General features: G+C 35.8%; 1 pseudogene; it reads right to left on the bottom strand.

Annotated features, from left to right (window-relative positions):
• Positions 1-8,258: 8,258 nt before the first annotated feature.
• Positions 8,259-12,652, bottom strand: LOC122297962 (annotated as a pseudogene).
• Between the last annotated feature and the right edge of the window lie 4,653 nt (positions 12,653-17,305).

Consider the following 17,305-nt stretch of genomic DNA (forward strand, 5'->3'; position numbering starts at 1 on the left):
AAGAGCCTTACTATAATAAGTAATGGGCTACCCCTCCTGCATCAACATTGCCCCCAAGCTAGTGCCACTTGCATCACATTTAATGGTAAAACCTTTAGAAAAGTAAGAAAGCTTAAGCATAGGTGGTTGTGTAATAGCTGTTTTCAACTCCAAAAAAGCTGCAGTAGCCAACATAGTCCATCCAAGCATATTATTTTTCAATGAAGATGTCAGGGGCCTATAATCAACCTATAATCCTTTGTGATTTTTTTTGTAACAGTGAGTCTCAAGAACCCTCTTAAAGACTTCAAAGAGGTTGGAATTGGCAAATCTAATATTGATCAAATCTTGGTTGGGTCAGCCTTAAACCCTCTTCTAGAGATCAAATGCCCTAGATAATTAGTTTCAGTTGCCCCAAATTTGCATTTGAAAGTTCTTCTTGTACACCAATGTATAGAAGGAATAAAAAAAAAAAAACAACCACAAATTTCCTTAAAAAATATTTACAAATCCCCATTTGTCAATCCTTGGAAAGTTATAGGAGCGTTAGTGAGCCCAAAGGGCATCACTAGAAATTTATAGTGATCCTCATGGGTTTTGAAGGTTGTCTTTAGAACATATTGTGATCTTACTCTATTCTAATGGTAACCAAACCTCATATAAAGTTTAAAGAATATATCTGCCCCACAAAATTCATCTAGTAGCTCATCTATCACAGGAACTGAAAACTTATCCTTAATGGTTTCTAGATTCAAAGTCTTATAATCTGCACACATCCGTTAGCTCCCATTAGCTTTTCTTACCATTAAAACAGGTGATGAGAAAAGGCTTTGACTTGCTCTGATTATCCCTGACTAAAAGAGCTCCTACACAATCTTTTCTATCTCAATTTTTTGGTAATAAGTATACCTATATGGCCTTACTGAGATAGGATGGATTCCTTCTTTAAGAGTAATCTCATGATCACAAGCCCTCAAAACTGGTAATCCAGTAGGCTCCTCAAATACCCTTAGATCTCTTTAAGTAGCCCAACCACTTCTTGTTGACTACTTTCATCATTATCCTTATCCTCTGCATGAACTAACTATCAAAACACCCTTATTTCCCATAGAAGATGACTTAAAAAAATTACTTCCATCCTCCACAAAAGTATCACTGATACACAGTCCCTACAACACTATCTTCCTTCTCGCTAATTGAAATTCTATAGTCATTTGCATACAATCTCATATAATGGGCCCAAGTGTTCTTAGCCATTGAACTCCAAGAACAATACCACACCCACCCAATGTTAATAAATTAAACGAAACATGGAATCCTTTACCCTTAATCTTGACATTGTTCTGTTCATATTTACCCTTACTCAACAGCTTCACATCATTGGCCCTTTCACTTGCAACTTAGAACCCTTTTCAATTCTCAACCTTGCCAACTGTGCAACCAAAGGGTCCAAGAAATTCTGTGTGCTTTTCGAATCTACCAAGATTACTACTGGCTGTGCCCCAATTACTCCTATCAACCTCATAATATTAGGACTAGGAGAGCTAGAAATGCATGCGTTGAAATTTATAAGTTTTCTTTTTGTGTTTCTATTGTGCCCTCGCTCATGATCAACACCATTTTCTTGCGCTACTTCTTTATGTACTACAGTATCTTCCACTTGTAATTTGATACACCCTTGGATTTGTGCAAACATTGGTTGGGTTCTTCTCCCCACATTGATAACATAACCTATTACTTATTTGTTCCATCCATTTGTGGGAAAGAAATATATTTTTTATAACATTACTCTTTTGAAACCTCCTCCGTATGGATACACAATCTATATGAGATGAGATGAGATATTTTGAATAGTAGTAAAATTTTTCAGTTAAGATGAGATAAAAGAGTTGATAAAAAAATGTGTGTTTAGATAGTGAGATGAGATGATATAATTTTTAATTTTTAGGATTTGAAAAATGTGTAGGTTCCAATATTTTATAGAGAGTCAAATACTATTCATGTTAGTTTTGCACTGTTCATGTAATGTTCATATCAATCTTGCACAGTTCACTATCAATTTTCACTATTAATTACTGTTTATTTAAGTGGATGTTTTATAATTTAAAAATGAAATATAATGTGCTTAGATAGGGATAACTATTATACGATACAGATGAGATGAAGTATCCAGTAACTAAATTGGGCCTAAATCCTTACTAGCCCCACAAGAATTATTAGAAACAACCATTGTTGATCTTAAGGCTTTCCTAAAACTCCAAATGTATTCCTCTTAAATCTTGGCCTAGCCAAATGCAGCACTTCAGTTGATGGTATTGAGCATTCTTATTAGCAATCAGATCTCATCCTTGAGTCAACTAAAACAACAACTCAATTTATGTCATTTTGAGACCTTTTCAGCTTATTAGAGAGGATCTCAAATTGAGCTTTATAAGCAACCATTATGGATGTCTGCTTAAGCCTAATTGGGATCATCATGAGCTATCAGACCAAACCTTATAGGTAAGACTTTTACAAATGACTCCCACCTCTTGAATTGTCTCCCATTTGCCGCATCTTGATACTAAATTAAGGCCTCACTTTCCATATGGCATGAGACCATTAACCAACTTTTATTCAGAGGTGTTTGATGAAATTCAAAATATTGTGTTACCTTAAAAACCCCTTTTGCCGGATTACTCCCATCAAAATGGGGAACTTCTAAACATAGCCCACTCGACAAGAAGTTTCTATCTTCTTGGACTACTAACTGCAAGTCTTGAATTACTTTCCCAGAAGGATTAATAGGGTGATGTTCAATCAAAGTATGAATCATGTAATTTATTTGGTCTAACATGTTTGTAATGGTTTGAATCGTCGACTATTGATCATCTAGCTGCCTCTATATTGCCTCCTGCTACTGCTAGGTGCTATCCGGTTGTGCCTTCAATACTGCTGTGGAATGCATGCCTTTTGCCATGAGAGGATCAGCCTTTCTAATATCAATTACTATGTATCTTCTGGAAAACTGAAAAATAGAATAAGAAAAAAGAAAGAATGGATCTCTCTTTTCTTATTGAATCAAGAATCAAGACTTAATTCAAGGAAAATCTGGCCTCCAATGTACATTTGATCATAAACTTCTCAGATAGTTTGATCATCATCTCTCGCACCTTTATACCAATAGAAAGAATTACAAAGCAAGACTAAAATGAAGACTAAGGCCTTATTTGGTTAAACAGTTCAGATAAGATGATTTATAAAAAAAGAATATATGTTTGGATAGAGAAATGAGATGAGATAATTTTTATTTTTTGGAATTTGATAAAAACGTGGATCCCACCAATGGGAAGGGAAAAAAACCTAAACTAATATTGAGAAATGACAAGTGGTGTGCATGGGAAGGGAAAAAAAAAAGGTAGGAAATGGCAAGTCGTGTGCACAGGAAGGAAAAAAAAATTAAAATGGTATTGGATAGACATCAAGTGGTGTGCACGTTCCATCCAGCATGTTTGCTCCCAAAAATTCCTATATTAGAAGGAAGACTGTGGTCACTAAAGAAGACAATGATTTTGCACTCTTCAGCCACTTTTTACAGTGTATTGTCAGACTAATTGCATTTGTTGAAAACTGATTGAGATGAAATACACTAGTGTATTTTTTTCGTTTGGATAAACAGAACAAACCAACCTTACAACACAAAATCCAAACTGAGCCTAAATGCCTCGTTTCCTAATGTTCCCTATTCAACACAAAACAAACCGTTTAATAATCAACACATACAAGAATTGAAACACTCTGTTTCACTAACTCCTACACTGCGTTTTGCCTTCTTCTTCCTCTTTACAAACTAAGAGCATTCACAATGGCTCTTGTAAAATGCATTTTCCTTCTAAATATAAAGAAATGTTCTTAAAATGCTACTCCATTAGATTTTGTATTTTAAAAACATTATACATTTTGCTACAGTGATCTGTGATCCTGTTCATCAAATGTAAACATTTTTAATTACTTTCTCTTTCCTCCTCATGTGATTTTCCATTTCCTCCTGATCATGTGTAAATATTTTTAAAAATATTTGAAATGAATAAAAAAGAATAAAAAGTATAATATTTAAATGATATGAAGAAAAAATAGATAAGCTAATGTATGAAATATTGTAAAAGTTAGTATAAAATAGAAAAAGTGGATTTTAGTAATATATTTTGAAGGATAGGATAGAGAAGCCATTGGAATTACTCTAACTGCTAATGTTGTACCTGTGCCCATAACAACTTTGTGGCCAAACCGCAACGCTAAATAGGCATGCACCCTTGTAGATCAATGATGCAAGAACTGACTGTTTATGGGCAAGATGTGTTCACCTGTAACTTCCATAGAGAGGGGATATGCACAAGTTTATGGAGGAGATGGCGGTTCAAATCGGTACATAAATACATTAGTTGCTCTATAATACAGATAATTGTTTTATGTTAGTTGATAAACAGACTTAGAAATAGATTTTTTCTTCAATTAGAATTATTATCGGTTGTTTACATAGATATTTGTTTGCCTCTTCCATTAAGCTTCGAGGTTGTAATAAATGTGGTCTCCGCTATTTAGTCCCCAATTCCCTTAGGAAGCAAGTTGAAACCACACTGATTCACCCTTCACTAAAGTTTTTAAATCCGTTCTACTCCGATTGAAATGGCTGAAATTTTTCGTATCAAAACGGTAACTAATATGGTGTAAATGAGTATTTCATACCAATGAAATTTCAGTAGTTTTAACGTGTTTCAGGTCATATAAATTCCGGCCCGAAAACTAGGAGCATGGCATTTAAATAAATAATGTGAAATTCATAGCCTTTTCATAATCTTTCCCTCGATTTCTACTTCTCTGGTTTATCCCCCCCCTTCCGTGCGAACTCAAATTCAAATCCCTGTACTATTAAAAAAAAAAAAACAAAATAGAATAAAAATATCTCTGTGACTGTCCGCTCTCTTCCCTCTGATGGCCAATGCCGACGCCACCTCCACACCGTCGTAGCTTGAGCCTCGTGTTACTCCACTTCGTCGGATCTGTTTTGCAACATCCGTTGTCTGGTCTCCCAGTGCTATATAGGAAAAGAATGTATTGCTTTGTACATTATCTAGTTCTTTGAAATTTCATCCAGTCAATACTGCTATATAAAAGTCAGAGAAATCATTATAGTTGTTTCCAGAGTGATTTTTCGGTCTGAATATATGGTTTTCTAGTGAGTTCATTGCCATTTTGTTCAGCCTTTCTTCCCTGTGTTTATAAATAGACATTATCCCATTTCTCCATTTCTTCAACCCCAGGGGTTTTGGTTTTTCAAGCGTGCGTAAATGAATATACAACCCCGGGCTGTTCTGGATTGAATCTTCTCATTACCCATTGAAACTCTTCAAAGGCTGAACTGAACAGTAGATACGGTTTTTTCTTGACTCTTGAACTAAAGGTTCAGTTCAGAATGCAAGTAGATGATAATGCTTTTGGGTATTCTGAAACATTACATTGTCACCAAAATAGAATTCAAAACTTTGCACTTTAACTACAAGGGCAGAGCAAGCTGGATAGCATAAAATAAGAGTTGGCTTTACATAGAAGTCAAAACATGCACTGACGTTGCAGGTGCAGCTGAATGATAAAGTCTAGCTCCAGCTAATGCAGCCTAGTCAGCGACCTCCATTAAGCGACTGAATGCCATGTCTCCACCCTCCACCCTCCACCCTTTGGTGACCCTGTTTTAATGCTTGTTACAGTCCAAAAATGCGTCACTGTCAACTTTCTTGTTTCTTGATCAAATTGTGTGGCTTGGTAGAACGGGAATTTAGAAGGTATGGAATGCAAATTTTCTTTCTTTCATAGTTCCTGGTGTTTTATATAGGCGTCTGTGAATAAGTTTGCAAGAAGTTTTTTAAATATTCTGTTTGTTACAGAACAAGGAACTGACCGACCCGAGTGGCCGCATCTCTCTCTATTGTTCGATGGGTTCCTCAATTTGTAGCACTTTGGTTGAGTTTTGTACCAGTCCACTTATCCATTGGTTTCTGCACCCTCTCCCCCAACAAGATCAAAAAGAAAAAGAATCTCAATAACATGAGTGATTAATATCAGATTGGGGAGCGTGGAAGACTTTCTGTATCAATCAAGAAGTTGCATAAGGGATCTTAATAATAGTCATAAGTATCAAGTATGTTTATTGTGCTCTTGTAGGATGAATTGCCTATCAGATTTTTTCTTTTTCAATTTCATTTTACTGTTCCGACATACCTTCTCCCGCAATATGCTTTGGTCATCCGTGGATGCAGAATGAGCAATTTGTGCCAAACTAACAATCAAACGAGAGGTCTCTGGCCCTAATCAAAGCAAGCATGGATATTGTAGTAGCTGTTGGGCTGCTTCAATTGGCACCCAAGAAAGTTAGTCCCCGTGTAACCGGAGCCTTTGGATTTGTTAGCTCCCTTATCTCTTGTTACCAGGTACTTGCCAATCTCTATTCAGGAACCCATGTTCATTTGTTTAACCATGGCAGCTATAACTCAACTGTAAAATATATCAGTACTTCTACGAGCAGGGAACTTGGTGCAGGTTAGGCACACGAACGAGTTGGGATTGCCCCATCAACTATAAGTAAAGAAAAAAAAAATAGAAGATGACCAATTGGTAATTTCCCATGAACGGAACTGGAAGAACTGGACCTGGAAGGCTGAAATGCACAAAACACGAACAGAGGCCTTCGTCGTTCCCTGCCCATGGAAGAACTGCAGCCCATTTCCGTCTCCCTCATTCACGTTCATCTCAAAATCACTGATTTTCGCAACCCATTTTCAAAATCCATTCAAGTTTGTTGTTCCTCTGTGACTCGTTCCTCGATTAGGCTGCATTGCACTCCTTCGGCAACCACCCCACAAATAGCTTCTACCAATAATTTTTTTGATATGTTTGGACAAGGGTCTGCACCAAAATTGCTGTTTGATACGGTGACCAAGTATTTATGCTTATCTACGCATTTCTAGAATCAAGAACATAATACAAGTGAATTTTAGGTTGAACATGAATATGGATTGAGTTTAAATGATATTAAATTGAATTTGAATGCTCAACAAAAGTGGACTGAAGAAATTAAAGAGCAGACCAAGTGCCTTCTCAAAGACAGCTAGAGAGCTTGAGGCATGACAAGTGCCATGCTGAAAACTACAACAAGTCCCAGATGGAGTTCCAAAACTTGCAAATTTAATTGCAGAAATGAATTGCCTGCCTTTGGTCAAGAACAAAACAAAATCAAATCTAGAGAGAGAGAGAGAGAGAGAGAGAGTACCTTGGCTATCAAAATCGATTGAGGACAGTGAGATAAAAATGGGTGTTTGTGGCCGTTGAACGTTTTTGCAATGTTTAGAAACCCATCTCGGGTCTTGGCTGCACTTCGGAGATGGAGGATAGTGAGAATGGAGGAGATGGAGGATGTTCATAAACCCATCTCGGGTCTAGGAAAGCTTCGGAGATGGAAGATGTTTAGAAACCATCTCGAGTCTTGCTGTGAATGGATTGTGAGAATGAAGATGGACGGCGATGATAATGTCGGACAGTGAGAATAAAGGAGGAAGTAGGAGGGAATCCAAATGGATCGTTTGTGCAAAATGCACTGTATCATTTTCTACATAGAGTTCGTGCACAATCCCTGCTCTAAGTCCCCGACAGTTATCATTTTCCCAAATATATATACAAAAAGATAAATCACACGAATTTAAAAGATGGTGATGATTGGATAACAAGACCTTATTTTTGGCCTTTTTCAATGGAGGAGCAAGGTCTGATTTCAATGGCATAAACAGATTGCAAAGCTTGATCTCTAGCAACTAGTGGTTGCAAATCATCCATTTTTTGCTGATTTAGACTTCTGGTTTCCGCTATGCAGTTGCTTCCATCGCTGGCCAAGTCCAAGGCAGTGAAGGCACCATGAGAAGACAAACAGACATCTCTTCAAGGCTTCAATGTTGTCTAAATAATTATTTAGACTTGTATGAGATCAAAACTTGGTATGAGCTTTAAGCAATTTGCCCACTAGCAGTGTAATCTTTGCAATCTCATCCTCGACCTAACTGCACGATTATGTCGGCTTATTGTATACCGTGAATTTACTTGTGATTATACATACTTGTTGATCTATGATGCATGATAGTATTCTATATCCTATATAGGAGCAAGCATTCTGGAAATTGTTTCGTAAACAAGAGTAAATCCTTTTGAGTGAAACAATTGGAACATAAGATGTGGCTATAATGCTACAGTGAGCATGATTGGAATCAGCTGGGAGCTTTTAATCCTTCATACGTAAAGGGTGGGAGGGGGAGACATACAACAAGTTCAGAGAAGATACTCCTCTTCACCCTCATCCATTTCAGATTCATCAATATTAACAACTAAATTTCCATGTCCCTGCAACATATTGGCAATATATGAAATATGCTGCAAATCTCTAAGATGCCTCTGCAACTGTGCCGTTGACGGTATGATTTGATTGGGCTTGTAACTCAAATGGCCTGTGATTCTTAATCTTCAAGACAAACTTCCCACATGGTTCAAGAATTTCTACACCGAACGCTGGAGATAAGGGCCTCCCCAAAACTTGAACGAGAGATATGCTGCAATTTACAATAAAGCGTATCATATTATAAACTACATTCAACTTCCTGTCTCTAGTCTTGCTAGCGGAACAAGGGGATTGGAACACCCGATATCACTATGGAGGTTTGCCTCGACATTTTGAGTAATGATTCATGTACAACTATTTATACAATTTTTTATACAATCATGTTGTAAAATGAGGGTATTTATATAGAGTGATGTTACTTGTTATTAGTTACTTTACAAAAATGCCCATAATTTAAAATATAATTGTATAAAAGGTTGTATAAGGGCTGTATGTCTATCATTTTCCTTTACTAAGATCCACATCCAACTTCATTAAGTAAGATATTTGTGAGGGCAAGGCTGGATGTACAAGTATTACAAGAAACCCACAGAACCTAGTTTTAGGCATGTGTCAGTTTAGTCGAGCCCCAGCCATTCTGATAAAAGCTTAGGCTGATATGTTTTTTTGGGGGGAAGTAGGCTTATGCTAATATTAAGATAAAGTGTTAAAAAGGAATGTAAAAATAAAGATAAATAATAAAATTATATTAACAAAAGCGTGGCTTTTACTAAAAACTCTCAACATGTGGAAGAAAATAAATATCCAAGATTTTGAGATATGAGAAATGATTTGTACAAGCCCCAAATAGACAAGCCTTATTCAAGCCCTTGTAAAAAAGTGGACCCCACCTGAAAAAATGTGTAAACAAACTATTCTTTATTAGTGGGACCCACTTTTGACAAAGGACTTGTATGGAACTTGTCTATTTGAGGCTTGTACCTAGCATTACTTGACAGACATGTCAAATAGATGGAGGGAAGCCAAGAAACCAACTTGTGATAGGAAAGATACTTATTCACAGAAGTTATTTCTATGAACCAAAAGAAAGAGATCATATAAAGCACTATTTGAATACTCCGTTTTTTACTTGTTTAAGCTATACACGGTTGTATATAACATATTTGATTTGAACATAGCAATGCAGGAAAATTAGCATTTCATGGGGCTTAGAAAGCCCTCCATAGCATAATTGCAAACGACTAATAATAAGGCTCATGTAAAAGGAGTAATATGAACAAACCAGATATAGTATAAGCCATCAATTTCACATCTCTGAACCCTACCAAGCAGCTCAATCTGCAAAATTCCACCAACACAAAGAACAGGTTCTGGAAGCCTGAACTTCTGCAAGTGACTCTCCTGTTCATGACAAAGTAATTAAAGAAATTTTTGTAAAACGATAATAAGATCAAGAGAAAAATTACATTATTCAGATAGGGATTGCAGAAAGAACATGGTAAACTGCAAGAAAGTGAAAGTGACTACAGAACGTTATTAGAAGCCCAAGTAATCTTTAAAACTGAAAAACTTAGAAAATGTCTACGAGCATAATCACACAAATCTAAACTCGTTTGCTCCTATGTTATCTTAGACCCATCCACTTCCCTCAAATGAAAATTCGTTCTTATTCTTTGGATAAGTTTGGGAGGGCGTTTTTCATAAGAGGAGGCAGTTACCATGGAAGGACTCTTAATGTGACTTTTATTTTTTTTTTGATAGGTAAAAAAATTTTATTGATCCACGTAAATAGGCAAAGCCCGAGTACACAATAAATGTACGAGAAAGAGCCTAATTACAAAAGCTACGTGTTCTTAATGTGACTTTTATTGCTGCTGGTTTCAAGCTCAGGGAAGTTTAGGTGCTCAAAACCGGTTATACTATAACAAGCTTTTGCTATCTTCATGCTAAAATCAAAGGAAAATAAGCTTTTGCAGAAAAACAAATATTGCCTTTTTAACTTTCGCTGGCAAAGCAAATTCCAGTTTTTAAACTATGTGATAACAGTGCAATGCCTGCAAAAGATTGCACTTGAGCTCCTTAACGGTTGTAATAAAATAAACACCCCGAATCCCTAACAATCCTGTCACCTCAGAAACCAAAACGGAATTGAAAATACATTATAAATTAAAGAAAGTAGTACTAAAACACACCTGAGCCATTGGAAATTCTTGTGAAGTGTAGGTCCATACGAACTTGTCATCAGCAGAATCAGGTAATGAGTAACCAGGGAGATCATTCCCTGAATCCGTGGGGCTTTTGGGATGTCCCATTCGGAAGCGCACAGATTTGGCCGAATATATTGGTAAACCCTCATGAAAGTAAACTGGACAAATTAACATATCACATCACCATCATCGAAAGATGCTTAAAAGTCAATACAAAGAGGAAGAGCGTATAGTTTACATCAACAAAATACCTTGGAAAGGGCGTAAATTGATTTCAGTAATAACACAGAAGTCATCAACCAATTTGTATACTAGTGTCTCAGGCACTGCAGGATTACTTTGTCCTTTACTTGACCAGTATGAAGCTCTCCCTCGAACATTATTTGCTGGATGAAGAGTATTATAAATACTTTCCTGTGGATAATTATCAGTGCTGGATGCACTAATTGCTTTCGAAATGCAATCCCTATCAATAAATGTTGTAGAAGCTCGAGCTAAAAGGGCATAGGCCCTATCATCCCTTTCCAAATATTCCCATTCCTTCAAATAGGTAGATCCAACTTCTACAGCCCCTACTGCCCAGCATTGGTTCAATTCAACAACATGGGTAACTCTAGATAACTGAGAAAACTTTCTCAAGCATAACTGCTTCCAAAGACCATTTGCAATCACTGCAGATCATTGAGTTCAAAACTCTCAGTTCAATCACATAGGAATTGAGCATGTACTTAACACTGAGCTAACAGAGTTCTTGAACTATCAACCAAAGGATCTCATCCTAAGCTTAACACAACATAACATGCTACCTACCATGTTAAACCTGAAATCAGACAACTCTATGGGCAGAGGGAAAGACTTGCTCTCAATTTCTTTTCTTTCTTTTTCCCCTCATGAGTGATAACTAAGTGTTATCCTATCAAGTAAAAATCATGCCACCCATTACCATGCTCTCCAACATCTTACACCTTCACCAAAATGTCTCCTCTCCTAATCTAGTTCAGTAAAAATTATAACACCCTTTATCCATCTGCTGGCCACCATCTTACACCTCACTAAAATGTCCCCACTCCTAATTTAGTACATCACCTACTTAACAAGGCCTCAAATGAGCCAATGTTCTATTTATACTTGAGCGAAGTAACAAGTAATACCAATTTTTTTCACATAAATATTAACTTATGTTATTGATATGATTCCATGGAGTAGAGCTTCTGCTAAAACCACTAACTGAATAGAAAAACCTATTTGAATAACTTGGACCATTAAATAAATTGGGGTTATGAGCAATATAAATTGAGTCTATCACTTTTAGAAATGAATAAAATTAACAGTTTCAGCTCACCAAAATGTCGCCAAGATCGTGAGACAGAACTGACACGGACAAGATCATATGGATCATCCACGTACGTAAAAATCTTCAACAAGATGTCGGGGTCGAGCCGATCCAAGAAATCCATACAAGCTTCCATATCACTAACTAAAAATGATTTGCAACTCAGTTGTTTGTTCAGACTTCAAAACCTGAATTGGCAGTTGAGAATTGTTCAATCCAATTTATTAAAGCTTTTAGTGCAAACATCGAAACCAAACAAACACTCCCAATCCCTCTCATGTGAATGCCCATCACATCAAACTGAACAGAATTTCTGTTCCCATACTAAAAGCGCACAACCTTATCACAGCCCCTTATATACAGATACTGTAAAATAACACAACTCGCAAATTGTCACCAACCAAATTTCAGGAAAGAAAAAGAAACATAAGAGGCTAAATTTCTGCAGAAAAATGAAGCACAGCAGCTCAGAAGCTAACAAGATCATATCTTATAATCATAAATTTCGGCGGATATCTTTTGCCGACGTTTAAGAAGAAAAGACAAACTTTTGTGGCTGTCTTTGTCATTCACCATAATTGGGCAGAAATTGAAGATGGTAAGAGATGAAAATCATAAATAAAGTTTACGACTTAAATTACGTTAATTTATAGAATAATTTTTTATAATCTTTCTATAAAACAAGCAATCATTGTAATATGAATATATGGAAAATGATTTGTACATTTTGTAACACGCCGACAGAAGAGGAGTTGGGAGGAATCTATGTTCTATCGGGGAAGACAACCCAAACTAAGGGGCTGAGAAGGGAAATAGACCTTGGGCTCGTGATGGCTGATGGGCTACGACTAGGGGTCAGCTTGACTTAGTTGGAATCCGACTATACTTTGTTGGAGTTCTGAAACTCCTATAGGCTTGATCTGACTCTGACTGTTACTTGTCGGAATAGAATTCAGTTAGAGTCGGAGCCGAGTGAGGTTTAGACTTTTAACTTTGGAAAATATTTTTTTCCGAGTTTTCAAATTTTAAAATTTTAAAAAAATTAAATCAATTACTGCTAATTTACTCCTATATTAATATTTAGTTTATTTTTATATTAGACTTATACTATAGTATTTAATTACATGTCATCATACTACAATATTACATATTATTTCTCGTATCTAATTACATGTTATTATACCATAATATTACTTGTTTTATATTATAATATTGTCTAGCTTCTTTATAACTTATATCTACAGTATACTTATTTCTAATGTCTATTTACATGTTATTATACCTTAGTAAATTAATATTATGTATTATTAACTTATTATATTAGACTCATTAGTTATTTCTATATCTAGTGTCTAATTTATTTCTATACAAGAGTTATACTATAATGTCTAATTATATGTTATTATACATTAATATTACATGTTATTATACATTAGTATTACATGTTATTATACTAATATTCAACTTATTTCGAAGTTAATTATATACTACACTTTCTAGTATCTAATTACATGTTACAATACTTAGTAAATTAATATATGTGTTATTAACTTATTATACTAGACTTATTTAAATACTAGTGTCTAAATTGTTTCTATAATTGATTATGTACGATAATAATATTATGATACTGAGGTATCCTAAACTATCATTAGTCTATTTATATTATTGTATAAGTATATTATTTTATATTATTTTATAATAATTAGCTCATACTAGTATATTATTGAATTTAATTATATAAGTTCTAGTTATATATATAACTATACTAGTATTTATGATAAATATATAGATAAATACATATTTTTATAACATATGTATAAAATCGAAGTCGGATTCAAAGTCGAGGTCAGAGTCAAAGTCAATCCAGCAACACCTCTGACCCCGACTCCGACTAAGAAATTAAAAAAAAAAAATTTCAACACCGACTCCATTTTGTTGGAGTTGGGTTTTTGGAGTTTTGCTCAGCTCTGACAACAACTATCGTTTCCCTTCACTTTTGTTATGTATCTAATTCTTGAGAATTGAAAAGTAGAACAAGAAAAGAGAGAAAATGGATCTTAAGCTTCTTATTAAGATTTAATTCAAGATTTTCTCCACTTTATATTTGATCATAAACTTCCTAGATAGTTTGATCATCTTCTCCCTCCCCTTTTATACCAATAGAAAGAATTAAAAAGCAAAAGTAAAGAAAGATTAAAACGTCATGTTTCCTAATGTTCCATGAACAATACAAAATGCATTGTTTAACTAACACATATACCAGAATTGAAACACTATGTTTCACTAAATCCTCAACATTGTGTTTTGCCTTCTTTTTCTTCTTCCTCTTCATGAACTAACTACAATTGTTGTTCCCATGCTCATAACACTCACCCCCACTTGAAACAACCTTGACCACAAAATTGCAGCAAATATTTCTTCCTCAAAGAACCTTGCCCACAAGGTGAGGGTAAAGGTTACATAAATTCCTTGAGGACTCTCATAACTATCTTCTAGAAATGTACTAGTCCATTTAATAATAATATTGGTCATAGCTTGATTGCTCACCTTCCTCATTCACTTGGCCAGTATCGCCTCATGTTCTGGTTGAATGGTCCCATCTCGATCAACTAATGGTAAGGTTGGTAGTGGTGAAATTTGTTGCCCTAGCTTTTTCCTGAGACATGATACATGAAACATTAGATGAATTCTTGACGAAGTTGCTAAGTCAAACTTATAGACTACAATTCTCAGTTTGGCTATGATTTTAAAAGGATCATAGTGACGTGGTGCCAATTTCAAATTATGGTACAAGGCCATTGTCTTCTGTCTATAAGGCTGTAACTACAAGAAGACCCAATCACCTTCCTCAAAACTTCTCTCAATTCTCTTTTGGTTAGCAAATAACTTTATTTTCTATTGAGCCTTATGTAGATTCTCCCTCAACAAACTCATAATCTCCTCTCTTGTTTTAAGTTGTTAATCAACAGAAGCATTAGCAATAATCCCTGAGACATAAGACACAGTAGCTTGGGGGGGGGGGGGGGGGAGGGAGTGGCTAGCCATACAATGTGATCATAAACTTGAGCTTCTTACTGAGCTTAAGCTTGACAAGAAGCAAAACTAAAACAAGAGAGTAGCTTTGGGGGAGGATAGCCACACAAAGCCTTAAAAGGAGTCATCCCATAAGAGGAGTGGATTGTGATGTTAGAACACCACTTAGCCATAAGAAGCTACAAACTCAAATTCTTTGGCTTTGATCCAATGCAGCATCGCAAATAACCTTCTAGGCATTTATTACGAACTTTAGTTTGCCCATCAGTTTGTGGATAGTAGGCATAACTAAAGGCTAATGTGGTGCCTCATAAATGAAAGAGCTCCTTCCATAAAGCACTATTAAATACAACATCTCTATCTAAAATGAATGATTTGGCATCATGTAAGTTGAACAAACTTGAGAGGAAAAAAAAAAAAAAACTTGAGCCACCTTAATGGTTGTGTAAGGGTGAGAGAGTGGAAAAAAACGGCATGTATGGTGAGTCTACCAATCATTGAAAATATCACACTAGATCCATGTGAGAGTGGTAAGTCTTTAACAAAGTCCATCGATATATCAGTCCATGGACAATCTGGAATTGGCAATGGTTACAGCAAACCAGTAGGATCTATAGCCTCATACTTAGTTATCTTCCATATGTCACACCCTTTCACAAACTTCTTAATATCCCCACGCATTCCTTCCTAATAAAAATCCGTCTTTGCTCTTTTTGAAGTCTTGTGATAGCCCACATGGCCTACTTGTGGGTTGTGATTGACATGCTACAAGATTTTATCTTTACAGGTAGAACCTGGATCCACCATCATCTTATCTTTTTTAAGCATCAACCCTTGTTGAAGGGAATAATTCTTCTTACCCTCTTCATCATTCTGAAGCTTCAAGTAGATAGCATGAATTTTCTGGGACAATGAATAACTGTGCTTTAATTCATAAATCCACAGTGGTATAGGAATTGAGATTATAGCTAGCATGCCCACCTCCTCTTCAAGCTTCCTTGATAGAGCAGCTACTACTTCATTTTTCTTCCCTTTCTTATACTCTACAAAAGAATCATAACCCACTAGCTTGGTAATTCATTTTTGTTGGGCCTCACTTCCCACCTTTTGTTCTAACAGGAATTAATAGCTTGTTGATCAGTTTTAACTTTGAATGACTATCTCAATATGTATAGTCTCCACTTTAGTAAAATAATAACTGGAGCTAGTAACTGTTTCTCATAGGTGGGAAGAAGTAAGGCTTTGCCTTTAAGAGCCTTACTATAATAAGCAATGGGTTGCCCTTCCTGCATCAACCTTGCCCCCAAGCCAATGCCACTTGCTTCACATTTAATTGTGAAACTTTTAGAAAAGTAAGGAAGCTTAAGCACAGGTGGTTGTGTAATAACTATTTTTAACTCCAAAAAAGCTGTAGTAGCCAACACAGTCCATTCAAGCACATTATTTTTCAATGAAGATGTTAGGGGCCTGTAATCGACCCATAATCATTGATGAGTTTTTTGTAACAGTGAGTCCCAAGAAACCTCTTAAAGACTTCAAAGAGGTTGGAGTTGGCCAATCTAATCTTGATCAAATCTTGGTTGGGTCAACCTTAATCCCACTTCCAAAGATCAAATGCCCCAAATTTGCATTTGAAAGTTCTTCTTGTACCCCAATATATAGGGGGGGAGGGGGAAGAAGAAGCAAACTTCTTTAAAAATTCCCATTTATCAATTATTGGAAAGTGACAGGAGCGTTAGTGAGCACAAAAGGCATCACTAGAAATTCATAGTGATTCTCATGGTCCTGGAGGTTGTCTTTGGAAAATCTTGTGATCTTACTCTATTCTGATGGTAACCAAATCTCATATCAAATTTATAAGAATATATCTACCCCACAAAATTCATCTACTAGCTCATCTATCACAGGAATTGAAAACTTATCCTTAATGGTTTCTAGATTCAAAGTCTTATAATCAGCACACATCCTCTAGCTCCCATTAGCTTTCCTTACCAATAAAACTGGTGATGAGAAAAGGTTTTGACTTGGTATGATTACCCTGATTAAAAGAGCTCCTACACAATCTTCTCTATCTCAATTTTCTAGTAATAAGTATACCTATATAGCCTCACTAAGATAGGAAGGGTCCTTATTTAAGAGTAATCTTATGATCACAAGCCCCCAAAACTGATAATCCAGTAGACTCCTAAAATACCCTTGGAGCTCTTTAAGTAGCACAACCACTTCTTGTTGATTGCTTTCATCATTATCCTTATCCTCTGCATGAACTAACTGTAAAAACACCCTTATTTCCCCATAGAAGATGGCTTAAAAAAATTACTTCCATCCTCCACA

This window comes from Carya illinoinensis, chromosome 2, assembly GCF_018687715.1.
Source record: "Carya illinoinensis cultivar Pawnee chromosome 2, C.illinoinensisPawnee_v1, whole genome shotgun sequence".
Taxonomy (NCBI): Eukaryota; Viridiplantae; Streptophyta; class Magnoliopsida; order Fagales; family Juglandaceae; genus Carya; species Carya illinoinensis.